Source organism: Monodon monoceros, unplaced genomic scaffold, assembly GCF_005190385.1.
Source record: "Monodon monoceros isolate NGI ecotype Baffin Bay Population unplaced genomic scaffold, NGI_Narwhal_1 Super_Scaffold_5, whole genome shotgun sequence".
NCBI lineage: Eukaryota > Metazoa > Chordata > Mammalia > Artiodactyla > Monodontidae > Monodon > Monodon monoceros.
The window spans coordinates 2793295-2809517 of NW_021703782.1; the positions used below are offsets into that span (position 1 = coordinate 2793295).

Consider the following 16223-nt stretch of genomic DNA (forward strand, 5'->3'; position numbering starts at 1 on the left):
TTTCATTAAGATAAGTTTTCATCAAGTCTTATTGTTGTTCCCAGGATCGGATTTTGCCAACGCGGGGCTTCCTGCACCATGTTGTCTGAAAAATCTCTTCTCTCTTACTAATTTTTCTACATATAGTTCGGTTTCAACTTGGAGCCACTCCTGTAACACTACGGTAGAAAATTTCTTCAGATGAGGTTTTCCAGACACACAGAGATGTCAATTCAACCAGACCATACGTTTTTATACACTATTAAGCCCTTGTACGTAAAAGAGACTGAATAATATGTTTGGAGAGAATGACTGAATTTCTTATATTTAAACCCACAGGTTAGGGCATCTGGTAGTGTAGCTGTTGCCCATCCCCCAGCAAATATGGAGCCCACAGCAAACACTGCTGACGGGTTGTCGGAATTTCCCAGCTGAGCCTGTACAAGCCCACGACATGGCAAGCAGCTCCTACCAAATGGTCAGAGTTGGCCCAGGTGACGTGGCATCGTTCTCAAGGTAACTATGTTAAACCTGACTTTCCCCCAGGTGCCTGCCCACATCTGGTCTGCACGGGCATGTATTCAGCTGAGCAGCTGCCTGTTAAGAGGGCAATGAACAGAAACAAAGTAGCCCAAACGTGACACGCCCTTCTGCTCTGCTTTCTACGTCCTTCCTGCATCACTAGCTGTGAACACAAGTCTTCTTAAGCTCTTAATTCCACACATGCATACTAATGTCATTTCAGATCAATGGAGAGAACTGAATTATACCACACGACACGCTGGTTCCAGATTCCCATCTGCCACTGACCACCTCTAGTGACACACCCTTTGTCGAACTGTCCTGTGAAACCTGGGGTTTAGCTGTATACTGCTTTTTCAGGAAGATAAAACTGGCATCTGTTTGTCCATCACATGCTCCTGTTTAAAAATCCTCAGTTGATTTCCCATCGTTTATCTATAATAGGATGAAATCCAAACTCCTTTGCCCCGGCCCCTGATTCCATCACACCAAATCTTTCTTTGTATATGGCTGGATGACCTTTCTATGGCTCCTTTCTAAGGCACCAAGTCGTTTATTGACTTATACACACATTTGTTATCTTTCAGTTCTGTGGGTGAAAAGTTCCACATGGGTCAGGATGGGCTAATCAAGGAGCTGGCAGGCCTGTGCTTCTTCTGGAAGCTCGGGGGGCAGCCATCTGTGTCCCGGCCTTTACCAGCTTCCAGAGGCTGCCCCCATTCCTTGGCCCCTTCATCTTCAAGGCTAGCAATGGCCAGCCAGTCTTCCTCACATGCATCTGACACTGACCTCTGCTTCCCTCTTGCGATTACATGGGGCCCACTGGATAATCCAGAATAACCTCTCCATCTCCAGATCCTCCATTTAACCACATCTGCACAGTCCCGAAAGGGACATCTTGGTGGTGGTGGGGGCATTACCCTAACTACCATCATGGTGGTCTGCCTGGACTTCCCTGGTAGAAGACTCCTATCCAATTCCTTAGGCACTCCTTAAGATCCTACGGAAATGTCACTATTTTCACGAGGCCCCTCCCCTTCCAACCCAAGACACGTCTCTGGCAGCACTGACTTTGTACTCCAGTTTATTTGTGCTCAAGCCTGTCTCTCTGACTAGACTGTGAATCACTGCGTCTTACTCATTTTTGCAGCCTCAGGGGCCTAACTATAAAAGATTGTGGGGAAGAAAAATGAATATTTTAATGAGTAAAGGCCTCAGGCAGAGGCAAGACCAATAAACACACAGGACTTCTGAGTATAACTCAGAAACTAGTTCTGACAGCTCTTAACTGGTTCTTATCACATAATCACCCAAGCCCCTTAATCCTTTAACGATTCCAGGGAGGTCTTCCTGCAAACTTAAAATCAACCATTTGCATCTAAGGCTGTTTCTGACTTTAAAGTGATTTGCCACAGATCACAAAGTGTTGTCAAGTGTCCTCCTGAGCTTGGCTAGAAAAGGGCAAGCCACATCCCAAATGCTTGGTTAGATGCTGAATGAGGGAAGTGACCTTATTTGCACTATTTCTGAATTCCAAGGAAATGATTCTCATCTAACAAATGTGACTGCACTTTGTTGGGGGTTAAAAGCAACTTTGCCACAATATTTGTTTGACATTTCAGTATCTGGAAGTTCTTGCATAGAACAAAAAGTTCAAATTAAGCAAAGTTTAAATGGCCTCAAATCTTTAAATTGCAAGGCAAACAAGGAATTGAATAAATTTCGGTCTCGTGAATGGGCAAAGCTGTACTTTTAAAGGCAATAGTTTGCCACGAATATCCAATGTGACTAATAGGACTATGCACTATAGAAACCTAAAGACATGGAATTAAAAGTAAAATCTATGTGCCCAGCAGTTGAGCTGCAAGAACCCAACAGTTAGGTACAAAAGAGGAGAGATTATCACCTGTTTCCGAATTTGAATACAAAGTCTACTCTGCTATTTTTTCTTCATTAGCAATAATAAAACCTCTCTTCAACCTAACTCCTGTTGGTTTTGTTAGTTTCAGGTTAGCAGAATGTGGAGTTCCCAAAGCCAAGAGTGGTGTTTAAATGTGCCTTCTGTTAAATTTCATTGTCTTTCCTAACACTGATAAAATACGTAGGATTTTCAGATCCACAAGGGGGGGGCCTATGGATCTGTATCAAACTTCACATTCACAAAGCGGAAACTCAGGCCTAGCTGCTTCCTCCAGGTCAGCAAAAAGCCAAGGGTGAGGGTAGATGGTCCGAACACCCACTGAGGAATGGAGCCTGAGAACATGGGCCCTGCCGTAACGGATAAGCTGTACATACATGTAGTACACACGGCAGATTTTGAACTGGATGCATTTTTATAGAAAAGGGAAGCACAATTTCTTAGTATTTGTGTCGGTCTTTTTTCAAACTTCTAAATTCTTCTATAAACATATTAAGAAAAACATTTAGGGCAATGAACACCACCAACCAAACTCTTTGGCCAGAATGGAGGACTGCAGGCCTAATTTGCAGAAAGAGTCATCATGTTGCCGCTCTTACTGTCTGGACACTTCACTCCTGTTATTACATCTCGGTCACCTACAGGCACGACACAGACCCCACTTGGGGAAATGGTCTGGAGCATCTGGAATGAGAGCTGGAGCCATCTCACGAAAGAACAAACATTAAAAGCTATTCACAACCCAGTGAAAAGCAAATGCACCTCAAAAGTCTAGGTCTATGAAGAACGCAAACCAGATGTTTTGTAATAACCTTAATAAATAAAACAACTGAACCCACTAAGTGGTACTTATGGAAACTGGCTTGAGAGTTAGAGCTTTAGTTAGAGGTGGAACTCGTTCCCACTAGGAAAAGGATTGTTTGCGTTGCTCCTAAAATCCAGTAATCCTAAGGGTGATAATGGTACTAAATGTTTTAAGAACCAACAGAAACGTTGGTGGGACCTACAAATTTCGTTTTCCATAAAAGTTAAACGCCCAGTAGAATTACATTGCTCTAACTTAATCCCTTCTGAAAATAAATTTTCTTGCATCTTGCGTTTCATCTTGAACAATTTTACTATGTTCAGCATAGTAGCAATGGAGAAAAAAATGTGTTTCCTTTCGAAACAAAAGTGAGAAAACTTTACAAAAAAAAATTGCGCTTCTGCGACGCTACGCTTCCAAGTTCTTAACATAAAGCCAAAGTAACGCACAACATACAAGGCTACAGTAACCCAACCTTTCTGCAACGAGTATGCTTAAAAACAATGACCATTCAACCACAGTACATTATTTTCTACAGTGTGAGCGGGTAATGGACCTGCATACATTTTTTTTCTTTTTGGCTAGCTTGCTTTAAAAATCTTGCAACTTGCAAGCTCAAGTTTTTTGGAGGGGAAGGCCGGTTAATGGTCGAGCTTAAAATAAATCGGCTCTGCAATTACTCCGTTTTTTAAGCCGATGAAACACGTTTACCCACTCCACGCCATGAAGCAATTCGATGTCAACTTGCTATGGAGTCAAATGCGACAAACTCCGAGAGCTCCAGTGGAGGCGGCGGCTGGCGGCGCGCACCGATCCCGCACCGCTGCGGCACCAGGACGCGCAGCCCGCGCTCAGGGCCTGCCGGACCCGGGACACTGCACCACCGCCACCCCCCGTCCCGGGGACACTGAGGCCCGGTGACCCGGGCGACCTGGAGTCGGCGAAGGCCCCGCCGCGGCTTGTCGTCCCCTTTCCCCGGAGGCCGGGAGGCTCCTCGGCAGCGCACTGTGGACACCACGCTCCTGTAGCCGTGGGAAGGCTATGGCACAAGCCTGGGACGCCGTGTCCCCGACCCGCCGCTCCCGGATCCCGCAGCATCCTGCGACCCAGGAGCCCGCCGCGGGGACCCGGGCGCCTCCCGGCGCACAGCCCCGGCCGCGGGCCCCTCCAGCCCGAGAGCCCCAAAGTTGCGCGGCCGCGTTGCCGGCGGCGGCGACTCGGCCAACACGCGGTGCTGGGCTCCCCGCCGCCCGCGCCCCCGCCCACCGGCGCCCGGCTAACCTGACGCCGCCTCGCCACCCCGGCGGCCGCCGCGCGCCCCTAGCCATGGCCATCCCGGGAGCCGCGCCGATGCCCGCAGCCTCCCGGCGGCCGCCTCTGCCCCAGCGCTGGCGGCGGCGCGGGCTGCGGTCTGCGGGAGCGCGGAGCCACCCGCAGCGCAGCGGGGCCGAGCGGCAGGGCGGAGCATGCCCAGTGCGCGCGGCGTCGCCGGGTCTTCTCGGCAGCGCGGCGGGGCGGGGCGGGGCAGCGGGCCGGCCCGCGGGGGAGGGGCCAGGGCCGGGGGGCGGCTCCTCAGTCCCCGCGGCCCCGCGACTGGACCCCGCGCTCAGCTGTAGCCGGCCGGCGCCCGCCCCGCGCGGCCGTGCTGCAGCCTCTGCCGTCTCGGCATGGGTCCCGGGTTCCCGCACGCGGGGCTCGGGACCCGCCCTGGGACCGTGACCCCGGACCTACCCCGAGCAGGGCCCCCGTGCGGCCGCGGTGCCCTCGCCGGCAGCGCCCCCGCCGCGCGCGGAGCCTCAGTAGCGGGACGTCCACCGGAGGCTTCTGAGCGGCGGGCTTGGGATTCTATTCTCCTCCTTTGTGACTATCTGGAGGTTCTAAGTTTTCTCTAGTGACCACTGTGGTGTTTTGTCAGTGAGGAAAGACGGGTTTTCTAAGGCGCCTGCAGAAGTTGAGCGGCCTGGCCCCGCAGTGCAAGCTACCCTTTTCCAGACTGCGGGACTGCTTGGTGCCAGGCCAGCCCCCAGCTCCTTCTCGGGCTGCCCCCGCCCCTGCCGACCCCGCCCCTCCCCGCCCCTCCCCGCCCCCTCGGGCTGCGGCGAAAACCCGGAACTGCAGATTTCCCACGGCGCCCGGGAGCCGGTAGTCGCCGGTAGTTGCCAGGCGGGAGAGCTGCCGGGGGCGGGGTGACGCAGCTCCGCTCTCCTCCTCTCTCCCTGTCCCCGGCGAGCTTCGCGGGGGAGCGCCCCGACCCCTGCCGCGGGCCCGGCCGCAGAAATGGGTCAGGATCCGACTGAGCATGCTCGCCGGCTCGCGGCCGCGTCGGGCGCCCAGGTGCACCCAGCCGGGCCTCCGGTCGGGCCGCGCGGGGGCGGCGCAGGTGCGAGGTACCCGGCCGGGCCGCGGGCCGGAGTCTGTGTGGGGGTCTGGGTCACAAGTGAGTGGAATTAGAAATCCTATTTCAACATTAGTTTCATTACCTCAAGAACTTTCAGCTGGTTTCTTTTTCAGGAAACCCAAGTCTTTCATTCTGTTCTCGTATTTAATAAGCATCCTTGACAACTGCATGAGGACACGAAGTTTTCACCTGCTTTTTCGAAGATGAAGGCCTTGTTCTCACTCTCAGATCATTGCGCGGTGTTAGAGTCCATTTTTTCTTCAGACAGTTCGTCCTCTGAGACTCCACGTTCTCCAGGACCCTGCAGAGCACGCTCGCGCCGCCTTGGATGCACTTGGGTGGGCGTGGGAACTTGCTGCTAGCCATCGGTTTCGGAGGAGAAGACGGGAATGGAGAGCTTCCAGGGAAAGGAGGCTACAGGCAGGAGAGGAGGAAACTCAGGAACCCAGAGAGATGCTTTCAGGTGAGTGGGGTCTTGCGGGTTTCCTGTCTGGGGAGGGGGACGCTGCCGCACCGAGCTTGGTGCCATGGTGGTGGAATATGAGGGAAGGGGGCAGGGCACAAGCTTTAAAAGAAAACATAGCCCGAGGACATGACATAAACTGGTTACAACCAGCTAGGTCCAAGATGGCGGACTAGTCAGCATCCACTAGACCTTGAGCCTCAGTATAGGTTCATTGTAACACATCAGCTAAATGATAAACCCACAGGTGCCATGACAGTTCCAAGGCCGACCCTAAAGGTCAAAAAGTAGGCGGTGGCCAATTCCTGGAAATCCCCATCCTCCCCCCAAATAGCTGGAATACTCCTCCACTCATTAGCCTATGAAATTACCCACCCCTATAAAAACTGACAACCCCATGCCCTGGTGCCGCTCTTGCCTCTGAGATGGCCCACACTCTTGTCTGTGGAGTGTGTTTCTAAATAAATCCACTTCTTACCTATCACTTTGTCTCTCACTGAATTCTTTCTGTGTTGAGACGTCAAGAACCTGAGCTTCATTAAGTCCTGAGACCAGGTGTGTGATCTCACTTAAAACACCATGGGTTCAAGTCCCACTCTGAGTTACACGGTTTCATTGGGATTCCCTCCAAGGGCGGCTTCACTCACCCCTAGTCCAGCCCCAGTTCAACGCCAGCGTGCTTGGGGACACACCCTGTAGTGAAGGTCCCTCTGGGGAACAATTTCCTGGGGGGCTTACTCTGGTGCTCCCCAGAGCCCTACCTTGTGCTGAGGTCCCCCGCCTCCGTCTCGTGAACTGTGAGGCTCCATCATTGCCCATGCCTCGTGAGCCCTGCCCTTGAGCTCGCCCAGGCCCCTTGGAGGTCCACACCGCGAAGAGTCTAGCCTGGGAGAGGATGGGTGAGAATTTGAACCCGGTATGTCCCCAACAGAAGTCACGAGCTGTAGTTGCTCCTCCCTTGCATGTCCTAGCTTGGTGACCGGTACCCCCTTCTTCTTAGCTATGCGCAGCACACATATGGATGTTATCCCAGATTCGCTCATTTGCTTTCCCCCGTCCCAGCTAGTCGCTGGCCTGTCCACCCTGCCCTTAGACCTCGCTGGATGCAGACCCTCCACCTGCACCACCCTTTTCGGGCCGTGTCATCTTCCCCATCAACCCCAGAGCAACGACCTTCCAGAAGGATCCTCCCTCTGCCTCCACACACTTCTTTCTCAGCAAATTATATTTCAGTATATCTGCGAAAAATCCTTACACGGATTCCTGCTGCCTTCAGGAGAAAGTCCAAGTTTTTAAGCATGAACTGGCCCGTCTGCCTCTCCTGATTGGCCTCCAGCCAGTGTCCCCTCGTGCCCCCCATTCTAGCTGACCCTAAAAGTCACACCTCTGTGTTCCCGTAGTTCTCTTGTCCCTCCATTTGCCTCTCTTACCTCTTGGCAAACGGTTACATCTTCAACACCCAGTTCAGGCTGGATCTCCTCTGACCTCCCCAGGGGTTTTTCTTGGGTACCTTGCCTGTGCCGTGTGCTCTGTCTCCATCTGACCTTGATTTATTTTCCTTCATCTCCGCTGCACTGAGGCAGCGTGACCACAAGGGCTCCTGTCAGCCCTCTCTGTGTCTTCGCTCTCAATCCTCGGTAAGATTTTTACTTAATAAATGAATGATAGGTATATGTACCCATCTAATGTTTAAAGTTCATTAATTTAAAAAATTCTTCCCAAGAATTGTAAGTAGAGTGCACGGAAAAAAATACTAGAACAAAGTCACATCGTATGCTGTTTGCCAAATGGTTCTACTCCTTTGAGTGATGTGAGACCTCAGATTTGACTTTCAACCCAGTGGATTTTCTTCAGCTTCAGAGATCAGGGCATGTCTGAGGTCCTTGTTTATCAGTATGTGGCTGCACAAAGTTCTGTGTTGTATTGCTCATTAATCCACAGACTCCATTGTTCTCACTCCTTGTTTCCTTCTACAGTGTAGTCATTAGCTTCTAATTACAGGTTACTCCTTAGAATAGATCGTGTTTGATTTTTTTTCTAATGAGAGTGTGGCACACAGAGAGGGCAGGTTAACCATTTAGGAAGGAACATGCTTTTTGCAGTTCAGCCAGCTTGTATTGCCTGCCAGGAGCACTTCCAGCTGACTGTGGGGGTGACTGGCCACCTGCTTCAGATTCACCGGGGAGGCTTAACCCACCCAGACCTCCTGAGCCCAGTGGATGGAGGGGGGAGGGGCGGGTGGTGGTGGTGGTGGTGGTGGTGGCCGTGGCGAGTTTAACAAGCCCTCCAGGTGATTCTGGATACATTTGAGAAACACAGTTGTAAGTCATATGGATAAAAGGAAAAAAACAAAGTATTAGTCCAGAACTTCAAGTAAGTAGCCCGTGTGCTGGTTTTCTCTGGTGGAGAGAAGCACGTGGGTGGGGAGAGAGTTGGCCCGTTTCAGAAGCGTTACCCGTGTTTGTGCGTGTTAAACAGCCGGGGCTTGTGTCGGGGAGTCTGGGGATCTCGACCAGCACGAGGTAAGGCAGCTGCTTGCTCATCGGTGTGTTGAGCCGCTCGGGGCTTTACTTGGTGGCCTCTTAGGCCACGTGTGATTCCCCAGCACCTGTGTCCTCAGGGCAGCCCCCTTGGTGGGGGTGAGCGGGCTGTGGAGGCTCTGACCTGACCCCTTCCTGGAAGAGGCCAGGAAGAGCTGTGGGACTCTCATTAGGCAGCGTCCTTGTTCCTGGGAGCCTGACCAGGCCAGTGAGGAGGGGGTGGGGGAGGAATGGAAGGAAGCAAGCCTTTCTCTCCACAACCCTGTGACTTGCTGGCCGAGGAGGGTGAAGCTTCTTGAAAAGTCTGAGTTAGGGTTAAGAAAATACTCCTTCCTCGTCTGGGTGTAGACGGAGCCCTGATGTTGGTCCTTTGAGGGGTGTGTGCACATGTGTTGTCTAACCAGTTAGCCAGGAACCGCAGAGCAAAGGGCTGCGTGCAGCCCGGTGACCCAGCTGGGGGTCCCGCCCTCCCTGATTGTTTTCTGAGGCCACAGCAAGGCCCTGGTCACCTTCCAGCTAAGCCTGCTGCCCACTTTGGGTTTCACTCCTGACGGTGACTTGGATTTAGGGACACGGGTTATTGGCAGGAGACGGGATGGATCCGGGGGTCACCTCCGTGTGCAGGGCCTTCCTGAGAGGCGGTGGGAAAGGCAGAGGCGGGAACCTCTCCGTGAAGAGCCGGGAGAGGCTGCCTGCGAGGTGGGGCGGGGCCAGGGGCAGGGGCGTTGTGAAAACGGACTTCACAGCTCCGTTTCCCTTGCATTCTGAGGAAGTTAGGTCTTGTGCGTAGCTTGGTGTCCTGGTCTTTGAGTTTATAATTTCCTCGGGAAGGAGGGAAGGCCAAACATCCACTTTCCCAGCACGGGTCCAAGTTGGGTGACCCGTGTCATGAAACTAACACACACATCACTGGTCAGCACATGGGAGAGAGACACCCAGGGATGCCGAGGTGTTCTCCAGGAACACAGCGGCTTGGGAGGCCCCGCGCCCAGGTCAGGTGCGGCTCGAAGCCCTGGGCTCCGCCAGGGGACTGTCGGCGGCCTCTCTGACCTGCGTAAGAGTGACCGGGACCCCTGCACAATGGGGACTCCAAGGTGAGCTCAGAGAGTCGAGGTTTGAGTTCTGTGGGGGCGATTCCACGCCTCGCGCTTTTCTCAGCAGTCATTTGCTAGAATTAAGAGGGAAGGAAAGGAAATTCCGTCCGTGGATACATGTGATAAAAAGTGGACACAGGGGCTCCAGCAGGGATGCAGGCGAGGGGGGAGCCCCGAGGGGCGGCTGAGCTGAGCCGAGCCGGGCGGGCAGAGGCCAAGGCGGCTGACTGGGGTTACGAGGCCATGTGGTGGGTGGGAGGGGCCGGGGGAAGGGGCCTCGCCCGAGGCAGGAATGGAGAGAGTGAGATGCTCGCCCCACAGAAGGTGGAAAGAGCTGGTTCTCACAGGAGATTTGAAGGACTGGGAGGTGGGAGGCTTTGCTTTTACTTGGGTACCGTCTTCCTCTGGAGCAGTCCCGTCTGCCGGCCGAGGTTAGGGTCCAGGGAGCCGGTGGCCCAAGCCCAGGCCCTGCCGGGGGAGGGGGCTCCGCAGCGGGCAGCATGGAGGCGCTGGACATCCACACGTGATGCGTCACCACGGGCCGGGGCTGACACGGGGCCTGAAACTTATTTTTTTTTTTTGGCGGTATGCGGGCCTCTCACTGCTGTGGCCTCTCCCGTTGCGGAGCACAGGCTCCAGAAGCGCAGGCTCAGTGGCCATGGCTCACGGGCCCAGCCTCTCCGTGGCATGTGGGATCTTCCCGGACCGGGGCACGAACCCGTGTCCCCTGCATCGGCAGGCGGACTCTCAACCACTGTGCCACCAGGGAAGCCCTGAAACTTACTTTTGATGCTGTTACAAACTGCGGCTTGAGCCTCGCCTGGGGATGAAGTTTCCTAACAGACGGGAACTTCCCTCCCGGCACAAGAAACACAGCGGAAGCGTGCCGGCCTTCACTCAGATCCCTGCCCCCGTCTGCCTGATAATAAGTACAGTTTCCACCTGTCACTACAGGAACAGTTGTATGGTGTGTTCTCCATCGTGGCGAGTGTGCTCATGAATAGTTTTTCTTTGCTTCTGGCCCGCGCGGGGGTTGGTACAGCCGAACTGTCCGGCTGAGGGCACGGGGCTCTCCTGGACCACGCTTGCGTGTCAGGCGGACACAAACTCTGCAGCTTCTCTTTAGTAATCTTTTCAAGCTCATCTCGTGTAGGTTCTGGCACATAATTGATGCCCATCGATTTTGTGGAATCACGTGTTGAAATTGGTGTTAGAACTCCAGGTTGGAGTATCTCGGAGGCAGGCGTGTAAAAATACAAAATCTGTCATTCAGCTGGTTAGTGGGAAACGCCATCCAGACTTTGGCCTCGGTCTGTGTCATCTTGATTCGGCTTTACTTTCTGATGAAGTGTTTCAGGTCGGTTACCAGACTGTTCCTCCCTTGATTTGGGTCAGCTGGTAAAAAACGCAGAGCTGCAAATATATCCTGGAGGAGTGTATGGCTGAGTTCATGAAAATGTTTGCAGGAAAAGGTTGCTAAGTGGCTGGTTTATTTTAGCATCGTGGTTCAAGGGTTCTCTACTGTAATAGGTCAGCATTTCTGCTATTAATTTCAATGAGCCTTTCCTTTTGCTTTAATAGGAGATCTAAAAGTGTCTTGGAATCAACCATCCCTAAAACTTGAGGAATGTTGTAATGGTATGTATGAACTAAACGAGCCAGTTTGCTTAAGTTGAATGGAAATTGCGATTTGCTGCCCACAGTGTGGGGTGTAGGGTCAGGTGAGAAGTGCAGCTAGGAATTGCTGAGATGCCTAGTGACATTGGCTGGCGATGTCGGCAGCAATCAGAGTGGAGTAGGAGAGGGCTTTGCCCGGCTGTCTCCACGTGGCTGATTTCAGTGATTTATAATTGCGTGTCTGTGCTTTGGCCTGTAGTAGTAATGACTGCAAATGGACTGAGCTAACCAGCGCAGCTTCAGGAATCTCTGGCTGGTACATGAATATTACATTTAATTACATTAAAAGTCCGCTATTGCTTATTCCCCGTAAGAGACGCAGCAGGTAGTACCTCATCATCTCTTAGGCACTTAGCAACCTATAATTCACCTGGTGCTGGGCCCCGACTCCTGAGGGCACCAGAGAAGCAGGAGAGCCAGGGACAGCTCTGAAGGTGTCAGTCCTAGCTGAGCACCAAGCTAGGCCTGCGGGGAGACCACGTGCCCGCTGCGGCGTGGAGTTTGCATTGTCAGGTTCCCATGACCGCCTTCCACTACCTGGGGCTTTGGTTCTGAAGGCTGAATCTGGTTTTCTGTCTCTCTCTTATTTTCGCTTGTTTTGACTCTCACACGACTTCTTCTTGAGAGCGTTATTTCCTTCCCTTTCGTAGTGTCATGGGGACAGTCATGAGAAAACTACCAGGGAAAGGAGGAACCAAGTCAGTGCTGAGACCCCCGGCGTCAAGCCAGGCTGGTCCCGCTGACCTCGTGTCCAGGATGGCTCCCGGGACCGCACGTGGGGAGGGTTGAATTGATTTATTTCTTACGAGATTCTGGCTCAGGTTTCCTTTAAATGGTAGTTGTTATTAAAGTATTCAAAATGTGATCTGACAGGCAAGTTAGGAGCATAGAATTACATCATTCTAGCATTGCCAGCTTTTAGACATGAAATACACCTTTCTGGTGTTTGTGAGATATTGTCAGGAACCAGTTAAGAGAGCAGGATGGCAGCCGCAGCTTCTCCAAAAGTGCCCCCTGTCGCTGGGTCCGCCAGGGCCTCACTTCCTGTGGGAGAAGGCCATGGTCTGAGTGGGCCTCTCTGTGGGCAGGGCCTGGGGGGCCAGGAGGCTGAAGGCTGAAAGCGCAGGGTGATGCGACCTTCCGGGGGCTCGCGGTTACCCTGTTCCGCTTCCTTTCCCGTCCCTGTCCTCAGGGTCGGGGGTGATGGAGGAGGGTGCGGGTCCTTTGCCTTCAACCCCCCCAGTCTCCTACCCCTCGTGGTGGCACCAGGTTGAGGCCTGGCATTGGGGCTGGATGACCCTCCCGCTGCCCTCCTGTCACCTCTGCTCCCCCCCAACCCCCTGAGCACAGGCTGATAACCTGCTGGTTTCTGGGGCTAGACTCTGTTACCCTGACCCAGCCCTGTTGAGGATTCCCAGCGTCCTGTGGGTCCCCCTGGGCTTTCCTCGAGCCCCTCAAAGCCAGCAGCCTCTTTGAGCTGCAGCTCAATCCCGAGTCTCAGTGAGAGCCCTGGGTTCCTTGTGGCGGACTGTGGAGAGATAGGAAACAGGAGCTTAAGAGGGAATGTATGTCCGCACTTCATCCTCTTGCCAGGTGAGTGCAATGTTTTCATGGAATCAGAATCTTTAATATCTATAAACACGTATTGATCGTTTTAGAGTGAGAATATTTTTCAGTTGCTGCACTGTCAAGCTGCATCCTCCTAAACATTAAGGTGATGGTACCCACTTGAAGTGTTAAAGGGGCGGTGTTGTACAATCGTTACCACAGTTTACTCTTAATGTCGGTGCAAGAAGTTAGCCATAGAATCTGTGACTTTCAGAATGCATTAGATGCAATATTTTGGGCCAATGAGACTAATACTGCACATAAGTGGGAAAATTGAGTCTCATACATGCATTTTAATTTATTATGAAATTAATATGCCAGATTTGTCTAACAATTTAGGAACATTGCATAACTTATAGTGACAGTTCATTTACGAAAGAACTAGGGTGCCTTTTTCTTAAGCCATAAAACAAATTGGAGAGTGATTCTTACCCCGTGAGTTATTTATGTAGGGAGATTAATAAAAACATTAAGCATGATGAATGCATTTGCTGTGACAGGGTTACAGCAAGAACAAATAATAATGCCACATTTTTAATGGGGCTAAAGAATTTTACTACACAGCAAATTAAGGAATCTTATTTTTATCTGGCACAACATTAAAATTGTTTTATCATGCAAACGGCACTGAACACACATTGCGCATCCCCCCAAACTAGTTGGAACTCCTTGAGGATGGAGGCCACGTCTCCTGTCCGTGCAGCCTCTGCATCCAGGGTGTTATCCTACACATGGTTGGTACTGGCTCTGTCTGCTGAGTAAAACCTGAACTTAAGAGTGACTTAAACAGTTTTTTTTATTTAATTAATTTATTTTGGAGTATAGCTGGTTTACGATGATGTGTTAGTTTCAGGTGGACAGCAAAGTGAGTCAAAGTGAGTGGACATACACATATATCCACTATTTTTTAGATTCCTTTCCCATATATATAGGTCATTACACAGTGTTGAGTGGAGTTCCCCGTGCTATGCAGTAGGTCCTTATTAGTTATCCATTTTATATGTAGTGGTTTTAAGTGAGCTAGTCTTCATGAGGAAATGTACATGAAAGAAAGGCAATGACTTCCATTTGAATAGTTGTTTACCTAAAAAACCTGAATGGTGATTTGATTAGAAGCAGGTTGGTATTTGGGGAGGTGGCTTTTCATGTATGGCTAATCTCAGAGATTAGTATGTAGTAAAAATTACTCTAGAAAAGCCCTTGCCTTGACCGTAAAGCTTAACATTCCCGTTTGAGTATATAATCTCTCTCCAATGGGAGAGTGAGAGGAACGTCTCTGTACAAATGTCCGGGCAGTCCTATCCACGGTCTTGAAGGAATCCCTCTACTCGTTCTGCCCTAAGATTAACCTTTCTTCTTTAGTACATTTCACCATGAGGATTAAACGTAAGGAGTTGCATTTTCTGCATCCCACGTAGGGAAGGGTCAGATGCGGGGTCAGAGACCACAATGCCTTTTGTGCTAAAAGTGGGGTTTCTGTGATGGGAAGGAGCCTGGAAGTCACGGCAGCTCTTTGATTGAGTTATGTTAGGTGAGAGGCGGCCGTTCTGGAGCTGGGCTGCCCGCACTTGTGTTGATCCAGCTTGAACTATTCAAGAAAGGCCTGTTTGGTTGGTTACTGCTCTCAGGTCACAGGACACACCAGCGTGACAGTAAAGCCAGGGTATCATTTATGTTTGGAATGTAACCTCACTTTGTTGTGGTTTTAAGATGGTCACGGGAAGTTGCATATGAGGCAGAGCGGACGAGCGTAGCTTGTCACCGATATTAGAAAACCGGGAAGATCGGGTGGGCAGTTGGACGTTGATTTTATGTCTGAATTGCATCATCAGTACTGTCTGTGGACCAGAGGTGCAGTATTCCTGCTCCATTGGTACGAGTGCACTGTGTGTTTCTTGGCCTTTCCTTTTAGCGATGACCTTGCTAATCTAAGTGTCATCAGGGTCCTGTTTGTAACCTGCTCAGGAACCTGGGTGACCAAAGCCAGTGCGAGATTTACTCTGAAACAACCTGATGGTTTAAATGCCAGGGATGCTGCTTAAGTTTAGGCTTAAGTACCAGGGCTCACAACGGCTTGTCTTCCAGCGCGAGGCATGCTGACAGCGGGCTCCAGGTACAGGGAGCCAGGTAGGAACTGCATGTGGAGAGTGTGGATTCCACAAGCTCCGTGAGTTTGGTGTCTTCTCATTTGTATTAATTACATTTAATTTTTATTGATAGTAATTCTATTTAATTTAATAATTTAGTAATAATTAAGTTTCATATTCCCAACAACGAACCCTTCCCGGCGGCCTGGTGTCCCTCGGTGGCCGAGCAGCTGGACCTCCGTGTGCTGAGTTCCTCAGAAGCCAGAGGCTCTGCCTACTGCTTGTCCTGCCGGCGTCCCCTGGCCATCCTACCGAGGGGCGTCTCTCCCCCACCCGTGCACTCCTGCCATCTGAGCTGCCCTGCATTTACCAGGGCTCCTGGTCCTTCCCCGACGTGCCATGACATTGTGCGCGAGCGAGTGTGTGCCCTGCAGGGCCCTATGCGTGGATGTCCCCGCGTCCCAGCACCTGGGAGGGGGCAGACCCCAAGCCCACTCGGGGGAGTCCTGCTGGGCTTGTACCAACTGTGCGCCAAGGAGTGATGTCCGTGGGCAGGACCGCAAAGGCGGGCAGGCTGGGTCCGTCCTTCTCTGTGCTATGGACGGAGTCCTGTCCGCCCAGAGGTCCCATGTGGAAACCTAACCCCCAGTGGGATGGACTTAGGATGGTGGGGAGGTAATCGGGTGGTGAAGGGAGAGCCCTCCTGCTGGACTAGTGCCCCTGTGAGCAGAGCTGGAGAGGACCTCCCCCAGCATGGGGACATGGCAGAGGCAGCCACGCAGGCAGAGGGGGGCTTCCCGGGAAGCCGGCCCTGGCTTCGGACTCCCTGCCTACAAACTGCGATAATAACATCTGCTGTTTAAGCCCCCAGCCTGGGGAATTTTGTCACAGCAGCCTGGGCTGCCTAAGACAGTGCGTTTCCAGAAAACATTTTTCTGGAACATGGTCTTTCCCAGACTCCTGTCTCCCAGTGGAGCCATCAGCTGACAGCAGGGCCATGGGGAGACCGTCTATGGGGGAGTGGCAGCGTTCGTGTCACCTGAGTGCAGGTGCTGCTGGGAGGGGGCAGAGAAGCTTCCTTTTTGTGAGGATGCACTGAATGAAGCTTTCAGAGTAGAGCACGCGGTACTGC

The 16223-nt window shown here is 52.1% G+C and overlaps 1 protein-coding gene and 1 long non-coding RNA gene across 4 annotated transcripts in view; one reads left to right on the plus strand and one right to left on the minus strand.

Annotated features, from left to right (window-relative positions):
* Positions 1-4563, minus strand: part of MFAP3L (microfibril associated protein 3 like) — an 81008-nt gene extending 76445 nt beyond the window's left edge. For all 3 annotated transcript variants that reach the window (XM_029201314.1, XM_029201315.1, XM_029201313.1), the window contains exon 1: positions 4506-4563. The gene's annotated coding sequence lies outside the window, so the exon portion shown is untranslated. The remainder of the gene's footprint in view (positions 1-4505) is intronic.
* Positions 4564-5686: 1123 nt separating this feature from the next.
* LOC114883652 overlaps positions 5687-16223 on the plus strand; it is a 60401-nt gene continuing 49864 nt past the window's right edge. The window contains exon 1 of the long non-coding RNA XR_003790634.1: positions 5687-6085. This is a non-coding gene — a long non-coding RNA (uncharacterized LOC114883652). The remainder of the gene's footprint in view (positions 6086-16223) is intronic.